Consider the following 18,708-nt stretch of genomic DNA (forward strand, 5'->3'; position numbering starts at 1 on the left):
TGAGGAAGATTTAGTCCAATTACCAGAGGTTTGAGTGTATTCTTGACAGTGGCATACATTTGTTCAGGTTGAGCTGGCTGATCTCCAAGTTTCCTGTCTGTTTGAAGATTGTGTAACTTGAAGTTCTTTTACTTTTATACCTATGATCCATGACCTTAAAATCAATCAGTCAATCTATCTATCTATCTATCTATCTATCTATCTATCTATCTATCTATCTATCTATCTATCATAGACTCAATAATGAAGTCTTCCCCACTTCTAAGCTCTCCTTATCTGAATTCCTGGAACTTGTGAATATGTTACCTTACAACAGAAGGGACTTTGCAGACATAATTAGATAGGGATCTTGAGGTGGAAAGGTTATCCTGGGTTATTGGATGGGGCCAGTGTAATCGCAGGAGTCCTTATATAAGAAGGAAGCACGAAGGTCAGAGTCAGAGAGGAGTTGTGACCATGGAAACAGAGGATGTTAGAGTATACAGCTGACCCTTAAACAATGCGGGACATAGAGGCAGTGACCCTCTGCACAGTGGAAAACCCTGTATAATTTATAGTCTGCCCTCCTGATCCATGGTTCTTTTGTGCCTGCAATTTGGCATCTACGGATTCAACCAACCTCAGATCAGATGGTATAGTACTGTAGTGTTTACTATTGAAAAAAATCTGTGTGTAAGTGGACCTGTGCAGTTCAAACCTGTGTTGTTCAAGGGCCAACTGCACTTTGAAGATGGAGGAAGGGATGGACATCCAAAGAATTCAGGTGACTTCTAGGACTGGGAAAGGCAAGGTAATGGAGTCTCCCCTAGAGCCTTTGAAGGGAGTGTGGCCCTGACAACACCTTGATTTCTGCCTCCAGGATTGCAAGGTCATTCATTTCTATTGGTTTAAGTCACTACGTTTGTGGTAATTTGGTGCAGCAGCCCTAGAAAACTAATACAGTGTTTATATCAAATACCTATATATTTATGAAACTTTAGGATTCATAAATCCTGTATCTGTCCCTGTAACTTATTTCTCTACCAAATGAGATGGAGGATTGAGAGACTCAAGAGTCAGGACATGACCAAGAATATCGTATAAAGATTTGAGTTATACAATTTAAGATTTGGGTTCTATGATTAAAGATTTGAGTCTATGATTAAAGACTTGAGTTCTGTGATTTACTAAGATTGAATACTGGCTCCATCACGTGCTGCTTCTCTGACTTTAGGCTTGTCACACATTTCTCTGTTATCCTCCTCTGAAAAGTGAAGACCAAGATAGTACCTACTTTCCTTATAGATTTAAAGGACACAATGCTCATAAAACATATAACAGCTTCTGGTGCCAACTCCCAGGCTTCCCATAAATGCTCTCCGGCAACTTCTTCCTCTAAATACAGTGTTTAGAATCTGGAGAAGAGTACACTCAGGTGAGGTTGGGATCATGACACTGAGAATAGTCAGAGGGACAGATGAGTTAACCCTGGAAGCCTGAGGAGGAGGCAGGAATGGGGGATCTGCCTGAGGCTGGGTCTAGTTGTCTCAACCTCTGAGTTTTCACTGGCTTTGAAACTGATTCTTAATCTATCCTGGGAGTTCCACAGAGATTGACATCACTTCTCTTCATAACACTGGAATTTATAAAAGTGGCAAGCTCAGGTGAGATGCAGGTATTTCAACCTTTAAAGTAGATTCTTATCACACCCTAACCCACTAAAAAGGATTGAGGACATTTAGCTGATTAGTCAGGCATTTTCTTTGATGTAGAAAATCCAGGAAAATTTTAATATTTTATTGTTGGATTTTTATTTACGATTTAGGAGAGTGGAAAGGAAAGGGCTCCTTTCCCTTTAAGAAAGCACCTGGCTTTTTATAAAATAAAAAGATGCAAGGTGTTATGAAAATGGTCAAGGCAGGACTAGTCACTTATTATTCTGACGCCATTGTTCAATATTTTAGTTCAGTTTCTTCTGGTTTTGCAACTTGAATCTTTCATAGGATGAGAGGGAAAATATATTTTCATTTGTAGGATGTTTCTGATTCATTTGCTGCTTGGGTTATCACTGTGGTGTGCACATCACTTTGGGATTGGATGCTCCCGAAATGATGATTTTGGCACTCATTTTAGTATTGGTTTTATCTGTAGAGACGAGCAGAATTGCAAATGCTGATAAATGATGTTTGTGACAATTTCTGTAGAAACCAAAGTATTCCTATTGGAAGAGGGAGGCTTTTGTTTGCTAGGAAGGTGATTTCCATGCGATTCTAGTCCCTGCTCTTCGAGCTGTGTGATTTCAGGCGATGAGGATAGCTGGTGTGCATAATTTACAGTGTCTTCAGGTGCATTTTACATATGATCCTACAACTCCCTTATGTACTTGGTTACAGCTACACCCATGTTAAAGAAGAGAAAGCGTAGTCCCAGGAAGTTCATGCAGCTCCTAAGTGCCAAAGCAATAGCTCCAGATGGATTTTCTTTCCATTGCACCATGTTGCTTCCTAGAACAAAAGTTTGATTCAAATTATTAAGCTGTGAGTCTCAATTTCCTCCCATATAAAGTGCATATGGACTAGATGTGACGTTACAAACTCAGACTTAAAGGGGCAGTGCACACAATGTTAATTGAAAGAAATTGCCTAGATATAAGGGAATGGTATTAAATGTGGCAGTGAGAGACTTTACCATCTAAAGGCAGGAGTTGCTGTCAAGCTCTTGGTGTTGTTTTGGAGAGGAATCCAACAAAACCAGGGTTGTCAAATTTTCTGGTTTTTAAAGAGAGAACAAAACTCTAGATTTTTCAAATGAAACCTTCCTGTGTTTAATTAATGCTGAATTGACAGAACTATGACCCCTTTCTAAGCTCCTTACGGAGGGGGTCACCTTCATTTCCATGAACTCTGATATGTCATAAAATCAGTATCGTTTCAGTTAAACTTTCTGGAAAAATATATTTCCTTGGTTTGAAGGGTTCATTAGATTCATTGACTTTCATTTAATGTCTAAGCTAACTCAATAATTGATTTGGACAAATAGGTAATTCCTAAAAAGTTAAAGGAAATGAAGTACAATGACTGAAATAAAATGAAATCCATTTATGTACGTGATCTTGGAGCTTGTGAAAACAGAACACACACTGTAGAAATCTTTGCACGCAGATACTCTGTTCATGTGTTTCTTCCACGCCACCAAGGGGGCACCTGAACTTAGGATTTTAATGACATCTTATATGCATGCTCTACTTCATTGTTTTCACTCTCAGAACTGATGGCACATCCAACCAAATGTAAGTGGTAATTTAACTCATTAAAGAAATTTATTGTTTGATAATCATGTAATTATTATGTTAAACTTTACCATTCAAACTTATGAAGTTGAGGACATATGTGAATTTGGACTTGTTGGTTATAATAATGGTGGTGACAGTGCTGACCCTGGTGTGTATCCAAAACGTTTTTGAAAAATGATGTTAATAATAAAGAAATACCATTGGTTGAGTGTTTATTATGCATCAGGCTTCATGTTAAAGGAGTTTCCATTCACTAGTTTAATCCTCACAAATTCCCATGAAGTAGCCATTGATGTCTATTTTACAGATAAGAAAACTGACTTAAAGAGATTAATTATGCATTCCAAGATTATTCAGTTACTAAGAGGCAGATTCAAACAAGTTTTCATTAAATGTACGGAGAAGGGGTCAGAATGTATTTACTGAGCATCTACTAAGTACCAGGTCATATTCTGGGTTCTTAGTTTAGTGAATAAAAGTAATTCCTGCTTCACCGGGGTTATATTTTATTTGTGGGGATAGACAGTAAACCAATGAACACACGCAATAGAATGTCCAGCAGTACTGGATACTCTAAAGGAAAGAGCTGGGTCAGAGGGTAAGCGTCTGTTTTACATGGGATGATGAGGGAAGATCTGTCCGAGGGGGTGACATCTGACCAGAGATATTAGAATGAAGTGGAGGGATGAGCAACGGGAGTTTCTAGGACAGTCCGTCTGACAGTCCCCCCGTGGTACAATTCACCATTAGTTCTAGAATGGTACCGGCTATTGATTGATTGTATTTAAGAGGGTCATGTAGTATCTTCCTAAGGCATGAGCAAGGACTTAAGAGGCAGAACCAGGTTAAAATTCTGGTTCTGCTCCTTTTTTCCCCTGAGGTATTTGGATCCTTCAGTTTATTTTCAAGCTTTAGTTTCCTTGGCTGTAAAATTTGGATGATAATCCTTACTTCTTATGATAAGTGAAAATTGCACCAAGTTCCCCCTTGCAGTCCTGGAATTGCATATATATATGTATATATATGTAGGATTCATGCAACAGTTATAATAACTATTTTTATAACCTATGTCTTACAGAGGGACACGGAAAAGTTCCCATTGGTATTTCGTGGTCAAATTGTGGGGAGAGGGTATGGCACAGAAATTGCCATTGATCCTCAGAACTGAATAGGACATACGGTTAAAATGGAAACATATCCCGGAAATAAGCCAGGAGATGAGCCTGGTGTGAATGAAGTCAGTTTTCAAATCAGGGTAGTTAAAAGTGCAAGAATGAAAATTCAGAAGGTGATCTGAAAGCAAGGCGGGTGGTTTGTCTGTGTGTGTGTGTGATTATTAACTTATTTAAATTTAACGTTAAGAGGCATCCCGGCATCTGCATATAGCTAGAGGGGTTTACAGAGTAGCATGGAGAGGGAGAGAGAGAGATAAATTCCTGCCAGGGGCATGGCGTCTTCTACATAAAATGGTGATTCCTGGAGCCAGTGGATTGGCCCAATGCCTGATAATCAAGAAATCTGGGTCTGGTCCCAGTTTGCCTTCCGACATGCTGCAGTGGCTCTGAGCTAATCACTTCACTTCTTTGTCTTCAGACAGAGGAAAAAAGATCTCTACCCTTTGTCCATTTCAAAGGAATCTTTTTAGACTGAAAAAAAACTAAGGTTGAAAAGGCCCCTCCTATGACGTTACTTACTGTTAAATGTGGGATTGTAATTCAGTAAAGAGGCAAACCTCTTTAAATCACCCACAGTATCTCACGGTTGTTGACTTAGGTCTGTAGCAGTCTGCATTTTGGCAACAGCTTCATCCTGGGCAGGGACAGCAAAACAGCAGTGTGGTTCAAGGGTTCAGCCGGCTCAGTGGAGACACACGGACTTGGGACATTGTGCATCTGGGCTCCGATTATCTTTCTCGTTTTCTTTTTTTTAAACAACTTTGTTGTGATATAATTTTCTGTACAGTAAACTACAATTATTTCAGATGTACAATTTGATGAATTTTTATAATATACGTACCTATGAAACTACCGCCACAATCACGATACCTAATATTCCCATCACTCCCCAAAAGGTGCAAATCTCAATCTCTGTTTATCCCTACCTACCCCTTTTACCCCCTGGTAGCCATAAGTCTGTTCTCTGTGTCTGTGAGTCTGTTTCTTTTTTGTAAGCAAGTTCACTTGTGTCTTTTTTTTTAGATTCCACATATAAGCAGTATCATGTAGTATTTTTTTTTTTTTCTCTTTCTGGCTTATTTCACTTAGAATGACGATCTCCAGGTCCATCCATGTTGCTGCAAATGGCATGATTTCTAGCTTTGCTGTAATCTTAACTCTGTCACTTTGTCTAGGACACTTGTTCCCTCTGAGCCTTAAGTTTCTTGATCTATAAATAAAGACACTAACAGCATGTAAGTTATTGGGAGGATTAAGTGAATGTAAAATTATTAACATTATATCTGCCTTTATTTATTTGTTATTTATTTATATTGACATTTTAAAATATTACTTTTTATTTTATTTTTTGGTTTTGTTTAAGACCTGAGTTCCTAGGGTTGTCTGGAGTCCCTGATTTCAGGAGACTTTCTCAAACCAGTGCCAGACTGGACAGGCAAAGGGTGGAGAGGAAATAACCGACTGGCTCTGCTCCAGCCAGGGCTGCTGGGTCTGCACTAAGCTGACCCTCTTTTTGGCCTAAATTCCAGTGTCAGTTCCCGTGGATGTGAGGGCTTCAGCATTGTCCCAGGATGACTTGGTGACTACAGTACTTACTGCTTCACAGTGGCTCTCGCTGGACAAGGTTCAGGTTGCGGACATACACTGGCTGCATAGCAACCCCTTAGTCTCGTTCACAGCGATTTCCATCCCTTGTCAACACATCTGTGTTTGCCGCAGGTTGTTGTGAGGATTGGGGGCAAACCAAAGATTCATCTTTTTGCATCAATGGTAAGGAAGAAATGGCTTGCTTTTACTAACATCTAGGTTGGCTCTCTCAGAACAAGCAGGCTGCAAATCCCAGTGGCTTCTCATTGCTGTCTCAGATGCCTCCATCCTTCATTCCGCTATTCCCATGGTAACCCTCAGGAAAGGAGAAGAGGGACAGCTCATCACCGAGAGGCTATTTTTAGATTTCTGGCCAGATGCTTTGACAAATCTGTTGAGGGAGAAAAAATGAGGCAAATGTAGAAGAGGTTTTTTTTTTCCCCCAAAGACAATATCATTTAAAATTCATATTATAAAACTGGAAACAACCTTGAGAAATCATTCAACCTACTTCTAACTCTAGAAAGATTTACTTTCAAATCATACCAAAACTTGTTCAATAAGATCATTTCTAGAAAATTTTACTTAGTAGCCTATTCTACTAGGTAACCATATTTCCTACCTTGAATTCCATATTCAATCTCGTTTCCCAGACCAAGGGATTTGGGAATGAGACTGAGCCAGATTGCTCACGTGGGGACTACACAACCCTGGGGGCATCATTTGTTTGCACTATATGAATAATGATACTCCCTAGGTTTGTGCTGTGCATGTCCTGGGTGACTATCTGCATTGATCCTGCTTTATTTTTAAAATATGTAAACCCTTCTCATCTTCTTTAAAAACCTTCAGGAATTTCCCATTGCTCTTATATTAAAGCCCTTAGATCTTTAAAGTGGCTATTAAATCTAACATGATATTGATCCTGCATACCTGTCCAGAATCATTTAGTATTACTGTAATTCTCCTTCCTGTGTTTCAGCAAAAGACCTTCTTTCAGGGTCTCAAACATGCCATCTTCCTCCATTTCAGGACCATTGCACTTACCATAGTATCTTTCCCCATTTTCTCTGTCTAGTTAATTTCTGTAACTCCTTCTTATCCTTTCAATCAGAGCTCAAATACCAGAAAACACTTTCTACAATGGCCTCTCCTAACAACTTGTGCATTTCCTTTGCAGCACTTAATGGTCTGTCATTCTGTATTTGTTTATGTAACATCTTAGTTTTTCATTACTTAAGACTATGAGTTCCATGTTGTTAGGGCGTTACATTGCTCACCATTATATCTAGTGCCTGGCACTGTGTTTGGCAAATAAATTATTCTAATGACTGTATAAATGACTAGCAGTTATTTTAAGAGGATGTAAACCTGGTTGCTCTGTTAAATCAGGCTGCCTATGTGAGTTTACCAAGGCTCCCCAAAATATAAAGTGCATCCAGATTACCCAGATATCTTATTAAAGTGCAGATTCTGATTCAGTAGATCTAGGGTGAAGCTCATGATTCTGCATTTTCAACTGGTATCTAACTAGCTCTAGAACTTGGTTGCACATTAGAATTGCCATAGGAGCTTTCAAAAAAAAAAAAAAAAAACCTCAATTCTGAGGCCTCACTCTGGTGATTCTGATTTAATTGGTATGTGCTTGGCCTGGGCTTTGGGGTTTTTTTTAAAGTGCCCTAGTTTATTCTAATATCCAATACTCCTGGGGATCCATTGATTCCAGGCAAAGCTCATCCACAACAGTTGGTAAAGGGATACTTTCATTACTCTTTGCATTAGACAGCATTTAACTTGGCCACCTGATAAGAGTTCATCTTCTTACTATTTTTCAAATGTGTTTCTCTTAGGGACAGACAGAAAAATGGTACCAAGTATTTGTTATATGAGCAGAAAGAAGCCTATGTGAGGGTTAGTGTGGCAACAGAATGGTCCAATCTTAAACTTTTCCACTTTTTCTGATGCAGGAAGTATATTTCTTATCAAATATTTCAAAAGTAAGTGTATTATTTTAAAAAGTGGCACATTTTGGTAGAAACAAATGCAGTTATAGCAGCCTTTGCAGCCGGAGAAATAATGCATAATTACTCAAATAATATCATCAGGAAAAAGAAAACTTCGGTGCTCTTCCAACAGCTGCAGCAGGCACAGTGAGTTCCTTGATTCCTGACTTGTCCATAATCATGAACATGAAGAGGAGCCTGAGGCTTTGAAGAACAATGTTTCTTAGTCTAATGCAAAGTAATAACCCCCTTTTCTTGTCATTAATTACACTAATCATTTCCATTGGCTTATTTTTGCTTGTGTTTTTAATCTTAAAAGTTCCCCGATGTGGAGTGCTGTATAACTCAGCACAGTACTGTATTTCAAGCCCTACACTCGTTGTTTACGTATTCTCACTTACTTAGCAAACCTATTAGGTAGCTACTCCTATTACCACATTTTACAGATGTGAAAACTGAGGCTTAATAGTTTATTAGCTTCCCAAAGACACAGATGGCCAGTGGCAGAGTCCAGGTTTATATGGAATACCTCCCTGTAACTCTCCCTTCCCCAATGTTAATAAAATAGCAATTTGTAAGCCAAATTCAGCCTTCAGATATATTGATCCAGGGGTCTCAATACATTTTTTTGTGAGGTGCCATGATTTAGAAAGCAGAAAATTTCCTATAAAAATCCAGATTTCAAGTTTATGTTTATAATAATCATATCCGACAACACTGAATGACATGCCTGCAAGCCTGAAGCTTGCCTAAAGCTGAGTTAGGTTTTTCCCTTTCAAATGACCCTCTCCCTGCCTCTCATGAATATCTCTTACTTCTGACCTGCTCCAGCATTTATGACTCCTGCTTGGCCCCTCCAGGCCTCTAGGCTTTCAACTTAACCTCTAAACTCTATTGAGGAAAGAAATGATTCTTAAATTTTATCATCAGGAAAAAAAAAAAAATCCTCTCTCTTGGTGAAGTGGAGACCATTGCATCACTGTTTTCATCACTTCATACCTTTCTAGGACCATCTGTATGTTTGCATCAGCAGAGTGATCCCATTTCTTTGAATGCAATGTGGTGGAGCTTAGTATCCTACCTTCAGGTTCTAGTATTTAGCTGTCTGGAGTGGTTTTCAATCAAAGTTTTGACCTCACAGGGGTTTCCAAGTTGTGTGGTTGTGTTTCAACAACTGTAGCCCTGTAGAGACTCACATATCCCTTGATCTCATGGTATCGAGTTGTGTGTGTTCTGCTCAGTCTCCTTCAAGTAAGAATGGGGTAAGGAGGAGAAGGATGATGGCAGGACCCATCTCATGTGGCCCTAGCAGTGCTGGGCACGGCTTCCCAGGAAGGCAGTCACTGACTTCTGATGTAGCAGGAAACAAATGTAGAAAAAAAAATAAGATTTTCTCCTTAGGCATCTTCAGCCTGGTTTTGAGAGTTGCTTGCCTCTGTTTCTTGTTTCCCTTTCATGCCTGGCTTTGACCCTCTCACTGCCCAGCTTGGTGCTGGTTTCTGCGTGCTTCCTCTGAGCCACTCAGTCTTCTATTCGTCGTGGCAGAGCCTTCTCACTGCACGTTGGAGCCCTGTCACTCAACAGAGCTCATGCACACACATTGTGCTACTTAAACCTCAGAACAATCCTATGATATAGGTCTTGTTATTCCCAGGAAATTGTAGCTCAAAAACTATAAAATCGGTAAATTGATAAGTAGAAGAATTTTCAGATGGTTAAATGCTAACCTTGACTGTTCTGTCACATGTTTTACTTTGGGTATTAGAGGCAGATATTGTAATTGAGTGATGTCTACAAAACATGAGAAAACGAATTCAACCATTCTATTTTCCACCACATGGCATCATCAATTTTAAGATATGCCATTATCTGATATGCCACTGAGAACAGAAAAAATAGTGTCAGTTAAATGATGTCATTTAAATTATGTTGTTTGTCATCCTCATCTCAATTGCAGATGTTCCAAATTATAAAGATGTGTCTTAGAATTGACAAATATGGTGCTTATTCAACTTTTATTGCATGCCTTTAATGTGTTGGACATTTGCTGAAACATTAATTGTCTTAAAATGATAAGACATAAGAGAGCAAACGCCAAAATATTTACACTACAATGTTTTCCTTCAGCAACCATCAACTGAACTAGAATTTGACCGCGTAGTGATTTATACCACTTGCCTTCGTGTGGTCCGGACAACCTTCGAAAGATGTGAGCTGGTTAGAAAGATCTTCCAAAACCATCGAGTAAAATTTGAAGAGAAAAACATAGCTCTGAACGGTGACTATGGAAAAGAGTTAGACGAACGGTGCCGACGGGTTTCCGAAGCTCCCTCCCTCCCTGTTGTGTTCATCGATGGCCATTATCTTGGGGTGAGTATTCCGCTAAGGAAAATCTTTTCAATTGAACCCAACCAGTGTTGATAGGAATCTACAAGCCTACGACGGGCAACTTGCATCATAACTACTGTCACACTTGCTATTTTTTGGAGTTCAAGCCTAAGGGTTTAAAATGTTTATTTCTACCCCAAGTCACTACAGTATTCAGCCCTGCAGGCATGGTGAGATAAAATCAGTGTGAAATTGTCTTTCTGAACAGGAATACATTTTTAAAATGTTTAGTCGACTTGAGTTTTGCATTGTGAAGCTGGACATGTGGGATAAAAACTATTTTTTTTTTTAGAGCAGGCGAGAAAAACGGAGTGTATGAGATACGTCTTTGTGAATTCTCTAATACCCTATTATTGAACACTCACTTTCTTACTTAATGAAACTAAGATGACAGTCCTGATGTGAAATCAATAAAAGTGGGGCCTGGAGCCAGAATTTTATCTGCTTACTGTTTAAAATTAGTCTTGATTTGGGGAATTTGGAAATGTGAGGCACAAATTCAGGCTCACAGTGAGCAGAGAGCTCCCAGAGCAGCAACAAAGCACGACTGCTTCATTTCTCTTCAAAAAACACTGTGTTAGCATTATTAACCCCCACTGACCTATCCACGTGTTTAATCAGTAAGAAGCCCAAGAAGGGGCTCTGGAACGTGCACTTTGGAAAGAGTGCGAACAAAGAGCCCGTGGTTCAGGGGCGGGACTGACTATGAGATCGCCTATCAGAGAACAAAAAGCAGCTGTCAGCCTCAGATGGACACTTGGGTCTTGGTTGTGTTTTGCATCTGGTCTTCAGCTTTCAGGGGAGGTTAGAAAAATCCAGAGCAGGAAATGCTCATGTTTGTTAAAGGGAGCTTGCGTTCTGACATCCTGTCTAGGGCCATGGCTGTTAGAGGCAGCCTGTCGTCTTATGGAAAGACTCATGCAGAGAAGCCATGATTTAATAGCTCTGACGTTATGCAGTTCTTCTTGTAACCAGAGCTGGACACAAACGAATTCTGAACTAGAAAAATTTTGATTGAAGTATTGAGCCTCTGATATTTCAACACATACCCAGGCTTCCCAGAAAGCCACAACAATGGCAGTGATAGTAATGACAAAGAAATAAACAAATTAAAAAAATACTATACTGCACTCTCAGTTTACACGTGTCATCTCATCTAATCTGCAGGCTAGCCCTAGAAGTCAATGCTGGCACATTGTTTAAGAGGCAAGACAGCCTTGGAGTTAGGCAGCGTTTTTTAAATTCCTGCTCTGATACTTCTCGCTGATTCTGGGCAATTTATAAATCGCTCTGCGTCTGGTTTCCTCATTTGTAAAATGAGAACGATAATAGAACTTTCTTCAGGCTAATTGTGAGGATTTTATGATATATATATAATATAGAGAAGTGATCAGTTCCCTTGCCTGGAACAAAGTATGCTTTTAATAAATAGTAACAATTACTGTCCCTGATTTGAAAAAGAGAGCATGAATTCCTTTGTCCAAGGCCAGGTTTGTCCGACTTCCCAAATCCTTGTGCTTTGGCACACCACCTCAAGGAAAGCCATCTTTGCTAGTTTGTTTGCTGATCTGTTCTTAGCACCTAGAACAGGGTTTGGCACAAAGTTGTTAGAAACATACATTGAATGGATGTAAGAATGTTGCTGTATTGTCTCCATAATCCTTCCTTCTCTCCCTAAGACCTTCTTCCATAAGGAAACAATCTGATAAACTCATCCACACCAGGGAGAAAATCACCAATAAGGGTTGTGGGTATTTGCATTTTAACTCGGGAAAAATTCTTCTGACCATGTAAGGTATTTCTCAGTGTGGAATTTTGGGTTCTGTGAAACTGCACAATTAAACTTAGTAGGCGACTGCTTACTTGTACAAGGGTAAGTTTGACCCCTCTGTCTACATCACCTTTGACCACGCTCATCTTCCTAATTCTCAGTCTAACAGGCTGCAGTGCCTTTCCTGCTATTTGTCTTCCAGTTTCGGGGGTAGAGGGAGCATGCAACAGACAAAGGAGCTAGAGTTCTTTCACAGTTGCTTTTTCTCTGTGAGTACTTTATTTACACACATAGCAGCCTAGAGGCAGAAGAATCACACAGGTGCTACCTTGTTGCATCTGAAATTTGAAGCTAATGCCCCAAATCTGGAGAGTCCAGAGACAGAGGTTTTTTCTTTCTTATTCTTAGAAAAGGAGATTTTTCTTCTAAATTCAAAATAGAGGCAAGCACTAGAGAACAAATACATTGCTGGGATTGAAGAGCTTTTTCCCTGCAGGATTCATGCATCTGAAATGGAAGGATGCCCTCTGCTGGGTTTTGGCACGTGGTGAAGCATAACTTTTAGGGAGGTAGAGAAAGAAGCTGATGCTGGTAGTTTCCTTAACATCTGTACTGTTTTAAACAGTCACTTGAAACCATTTGATTGAGTTTAAATTTAAATGAGTGAAAAAAATCAAGATGTGTGAATCATCTGCACAAATACAGCTGTCTTTAAGGATGGAGAGAGAGAAACAGAACGGGCCAGAGAACAAAGTAGACAGAGACATACACAGAGGCATATGGAGGCAGAGCGTGGGAGACAGTGAGATGGGATGGGGAGAGGCTGAGAACATTTCGCAGCTCCCTTGTTTTACTGCCATCACTGCTATCAGACCCAGGGTGGGTGGTGAGAAGGGAATTTAGTTATTGAACAGAAAGTAACAGGGCTCCATGGGCAAGGATGAAAGGATTGACAAGGATACTGAGCTCTTTTTGCCTGATGATTCTCTTCCCCGGTCAAACTCAGAACTGAAGATGGAAGCGATGAAATAGTCAAGGGAAAGAAATTACTTTAGAAAACAAATATACACTGCCCTGGGATGCTCAGTGGGGGAGCCGGGGAGGGCGTAGGAGCAAGTTCAGCTTGGAACTTTCTTGGGGCAAGTGTCCTGCTCTTTTGGCATCAGAAAACCTTCTTTACACAGAAAGATTGTGTTCCAACAGTTTGGACATAAATTATCTTAGAAATTCCAGTAGGAAATGAGTTAGAAATAGTGTCTTGATTCTGGACCAGTCATAAAACTACGGTTGGAACCCACAAAATCCACACTGGACCTGAACTGTAAAACATTTAGAATGAATCTAAGTGGGGACTCTGGGAACAGAGAGAGGAATGGAAAGGCTGTTGATGTAATGGGGTCTCTTAAACTAGCTGCTTTGAGTTGAGACCGCTTGGTAATTCTATATCTATTTAAAGTAGTGTTTTATTCAATTTAAGAATGAAGGAATTATTATTGAGCATAGCTAGTTTACACACTAGAAATATAGACTCTGGGCATGTTTCTAGGGGCTACTCGCAAAACTTCTCTGCAGAAATGGACCATCCAGGAAGCCTCTGCCGCAGTCTGGATATGGTCAGCTCCAGTAACTTGCTGTCTTTGCTGTGGTCCACACCAGCAAAATTGATGATTTGTTTTCTGCCTTTCTTTCTACAAAATTCTATTCCTAGCTAAAGTCTTTGAGTAAATGTATCTGCTTGTGGTCACTAAATAAGTCATGTGTGAAAGCAGTGAGGGAAAATGGGAAATGTGCTTTTTCAGTTTCTAGCTTCTATACATTGCTATACATTCTATAGCACAGGAAGACATTCTAGAAAGAGATTGGATTGATTACTGAGTGAGACAAACCATAGGATCTGCCAGATATGCTGTTTTCATTTATTTCATTCTGTTTTATTCAGCTTTATTGAGGTATAAATTACATATAATGAAATGTACACATTTACGTTCTGTAATTTGATGAGTTTTGACAGGCATGTACACACATGAATCTGCCAGTACATTCAAGACATAGAGCATTTTCATAAGCCCCCAAATATTCCTCGTGCCTTTCAGCAGTCAGTCCCTTCCTCCAGCCTCAGTCTCCTGGCAAACATTGATGTTTTTGTCAATATAGTTTTCTATTCTTCTAATGCCTTTGGTTTTGGTATCAAGATAGTGATGACCTCATCAAGTGAGTCTGGAAGTACTCTGTCTGCTGCAATTTTAATTTCTGGTTCTCTTTAATCCTTGATGTAGAGCATTATATCCATTTTGACATTTTTCTTTTATGTGAAGGACTTTTGTAGTGTGGGTCTGCTGTGGATGAATTCTTTCACCATTTACTATCTGAAAAGTTTCTGTTTCATGTTTATTTTTAAGAGATATTTTTGCTGGGTATAGAATGCTAAGTTAAAAGATTTTTTTTTTCTTTCAGAACTTCAGAGATGTTGCCCCTTTATTTTCTCACTAGCATTACTTGTAATAAAAAAAGTATCATCATCTTTATCTTTGTTTCTCTGTATATAACATGTCTTCTCTGCCACCCCTAATCTCTCAGCTGCTTTTAAGATTTTCTTTTTATCACCAGATTTGAGAAACTCAATTATGATATGTCTTGGTGTACTTTTCTTCATGTTTCTTTTGTTTGGGATTCATTGAGATTCTTGGATAATAGTTTTTATCAAATTTGAAAAACTTTCAGCCTTTTAAAAAGCATTATTTGTATTTTCCCTTTTTTCTCTTCTTTTCAGAGGCTTTAATTACATGCATTTCAGCCTGCTTGAAGTAGCTGCATCGCTCAGCTTCATTTCTTTTTGGATAGTCTCTATTGCTATGTCTCCTGAATCCCTAATCTTTTCTTATATAAGGTCCAATCTTCTGTTAATCCCATCCAGTCTATTTTTTATCTCAGACATTGTAATTTTTGTCTTTAGACATTTAATTTCTTTAAAAAAAAACGTATTTTCTGTGTCTCTACGTAAACATATTCAATATTTCTTCTAGCTTTTTGATGATATAATAACTTTTAATCTCCTTGTCTGACAGTTCCATTATCTGAGTCAGTTCTGGGTTGTTTTCAGTTGATTGGTTTTTCTATGCATTATGAATCCTGTTTCTGCTTCTCTGCCTGCCTGGTAATTTTTGATTGGATTCCAAATACCTGGTTGGATAAAAATATTCCTTGTTGGGATATTTTTGTATTCCTATAAATATTCTTTAGCTTTTCACTGGGATGTAGTTAAGTTACTTGGAATAGTTTGCTATTTGGGGTTTGTTATTAAGATTTTCTAGGTAGGGCTGGAATAGTGTTCCAAAGCTAATTATTCCCAATTATGGGGACATGACCTTTTGATAACTTTACCCAATGCCCCATGAATTTTAAGGTTTTCCAGTCTGGCTGGTGGGAACAGGCACTATTCCCAGGCCCATCCCCAGACACTGTCCCTTTTAATCTTTTCAGGTGGTTCTTTTCCTGGCCTTGAGTAGTTTCCTCACATGTGTCTGCTGATTGTTACTCTACTGAATACAAGCTGGTCCCACTGCCCAGCTCCAGAGTTCTCTGTGAAGCTCTTTACCCCCTGGACCTCTGTCCTATGAACTCTAGCCACCTTAGCTTTCTGGGCTCTCAGGTCTATTGCCTCAACTCAGGGAACCTACCAGGCTCTGCTTAAATTCCCCTTTCCTGTATATAGTTTGGAAAAGCTATCATGATAGTAACCTGGGAAACTGTAGAACTCACTTCATTTACTTCCTGCCTCTCAAAGATCATAGTTCTTCATTGCCTAATGTTCAATATCATGCAAACAATCCATTAAAATCATCACAATTTATCAAAATGAACCATCAGTTAGTCCACTTTTAGGTAATATAACAAAGTAAAGTGAAATTTGGGGGCTGAATGCCCATGGTATTTATGAATTACATTTTTTTCTGAATAAAAATGATTCCTTTCTACAAAAATGTCCCTAAACAAACAACAGAAATCCCTGAAGCCTTAAAAATTGTTTTTTTCTCACATAGAAAATGTATAGGAAGCTGCTCCTGGGAGGGTATAAAGTTCCATGATGTCACCTAGGGCCACTTTCCATTTTATAGTTCTTAGCACACGTCTTTTATCTTTAAGATCTCCTAATGATTCAAGACGGTTGTTGAAAGTCTTGACACCATGCCTGCATTCCCGGCAGGGCAGGACTGAGAAAGAAAAGGAAAAAAGAGAAGTTCATCCTAGCTAAAGGGGTGCCTTTTAAACAGTTCTCCTAGAAATCTCACCCAACTTTGTATTTTATTGTTCACCTTTTTTGCAAAGTAGGCTGGGAATTGTGATCTTCCAGAGGAACACAATGATGTGTTGAAAAGAAAAACAAGCAAATCTTTCTTAGAAGCAAAGAGTGATCATGGATATTGGGTAAGAAGTTAGTGTCTGCCACACTAAACAAGACTGTTTATGAGAAGTTGACTAGAATAAGCTCCTTTAAGCTGTGTTTGTTTTACACTAACTATTTCCTTGAATCAGACAGCTCCCTAGTATTCACTCTGTTAATGAGGGTTGCAGAGATGGTGGGAAGTCTAGCAGGTAAATTTGGTGTTTCTTTATGAGAATGTGTTATATGAAATAACAACTATTGTCATAAACCATCAGCGTAAATCTTTGTTAGGTCTTGAAACTATTCTGTTTTAAACCTCCTGAAAATGGTTACCATATACTTGTGAGAAGTGGTTTTTAAATGTTGGAGTCTTATGCTTCTTTGCAAATCTGCTGAAAGCTGTAGACCTTCCCACTGTACATGTATAGACAATCTTCTTTACAATATCAGGGCTTTCTGAGAATTTATCCCTAGGCAATTAACTTTTCTTTAAAAGGAGAACTTTGGAGATGGTGCCTACTAAAATGAACCCCACTTCTTAGTTGTCTTTGAGTATTTTATCTGGTAAATAACCCACTTCATTACAAGTAATTACTGTCATGTCTTATTTGGATTTTTTGGCATTTAATTGTGGAATAGATGAATTTTAGATCTTTATCTTCTCTTCCTTTTTCTTTGGAAGTCATCTTTTTGGTCATTTCCTTGATCGTTAACAATTTCATCAGAGGTGTGGGTGAGAGAAGGATCCCCTGAGCATTCAAACCTACCTTTTTCTCTTGGATCTTACTTGGTAATAGACACAATAAATGTTCAACCTTCAAGTTTCCTTGTTCAAAGTCATGAAATGTTTGCTCCTGACCTATTCACTCTACTTCAGACAGTATGGAGTTGGTTGGGGGTGGTTGAAATTTACACTTTAAGGCAGGTTCTTGGAATTTAAATTAAGAAATACTTTGTCATGTGATTGCTTCCTTGTCCTTTTTTCCCTGAATAACTGAGGATAGTTTTTAACAACAACAATAATGACAATGATAGTAAAATCTAACTTGGATGATAAACTCTGCTAAGCGTTTTACACACTTTAAAATGTAAAATTTTAAAATAAAAATGTAAATAGTACCACTCTTATCTCTCTCACCCCAAAGTTTGTTAGAAAAGTTAAGAAACTTAGAGAAGTTAGGAAACCCTTTAAATATCTTCAGATCACAGGTGGCACAGCCAGGATTCAAACGTAAGAATGTCTGGCTCTAGAGTTTGAACTTTTAAAAACTGAGCCATAAAGGTCCTTAACCCTTGTCTCCAATAGCTTTCAACTCCACTCGTTAGCAGTGCATTCACATCTGGAATTGCTTCCTCACTTTAAAACACTCCACTTTCAGGATCTTTCACTTAGCAATGTCCTGCTCTGACCTCCACTTTCTGTCCTTCAGTCCTTCCCCTCTGTCCCTCTGTTGAACTCTCTCCGTCATCACTGGCATTGTTTATCCATTCCCCCTTTCCATTTCTCTCTACTTATAGTCACAATTTTGGTTTCACTTGTTTCCCTACCTCACTGTGTTCAGGAATATAATAATATCCAGTTTGTTATCACTTGCTGGACAAGCTCTGCTGACTTTCCACATTTATCAGTTCTCAGTCCTGTACAACTCCCACTGTTTTTTTTTTTTTTTTTTTTTCTCTCTTTTTCCAGCACACCAAGGGCTGGAGAAAATGTCAAAATAATAGCAAAGAAGTCTACAACAAAGTTGTATTATCGACGTCATCTAGGCCCATTATCTAACACTCCTAATAGTATCTTGTTTGTTTTCTATTGTGGTCCACATAACCAACGGCTTTAAAAAATGTTTTCTAATTTCTCCCAAACAGAAGTTTCATTGCTGTCTCCTGTTCCCTCTTTTTCACATCCATTATTATCTTTCACTTTTTCCAGTCTTCAGGTCTATTTACAGCTATAATTTTGTTAATGTTAATTTTTTACAGATATTCTACTTCAACATTAAAAATTATAGCAGAAAAATTCTTCATTTTTAGTTTCTTATTCCAGTTCTCCAGCTTTGATTGATGATCCCACAATTCCCCATCACTCAGACTCTAAATCTCAGTTTTCTTTGACTCCATCATCTTTCTGT

General features: G+C 38.7%; 1 non-coding gene across 2 annotated transcripts in view; it reads left to right on the plus strand.

The window, feature by feature from the left end:
- The window catches only part of LOC102515980, a 292,327-nt gene that overhangs the window by 227,802 nt on the left and 45,817 nt on the right, over nucleotides 1–18,708 (plus strand). For both annotated transcript variants that reach the window (XR_004325929.1, XR_004325928.1), the window contains exon 4: nucleotides 10,164–10,406. This is a non-coding gene — a transcript (uncharacterized LOC102515980). The remainder of the gene's footprint in view (nucleotides 1–10,163; nucleotides 10,407–18,708) is intronic.

This window comes from Camelus ferus, chromosome 2 (genome assembly GCF_009834535.1).
Source record: "Camelus ferus isolate YT-003-E chromosome 2, BCGSAC_Cfer_1.0, whole genome shotgun sequence".
In the NCBI taxonomy this organism is placed as follows: Eukaryota; Metazoa; Chordata; class Mammalia; order Artiodactyla; family Camelidae; genus Camelus; species Camelus ferus.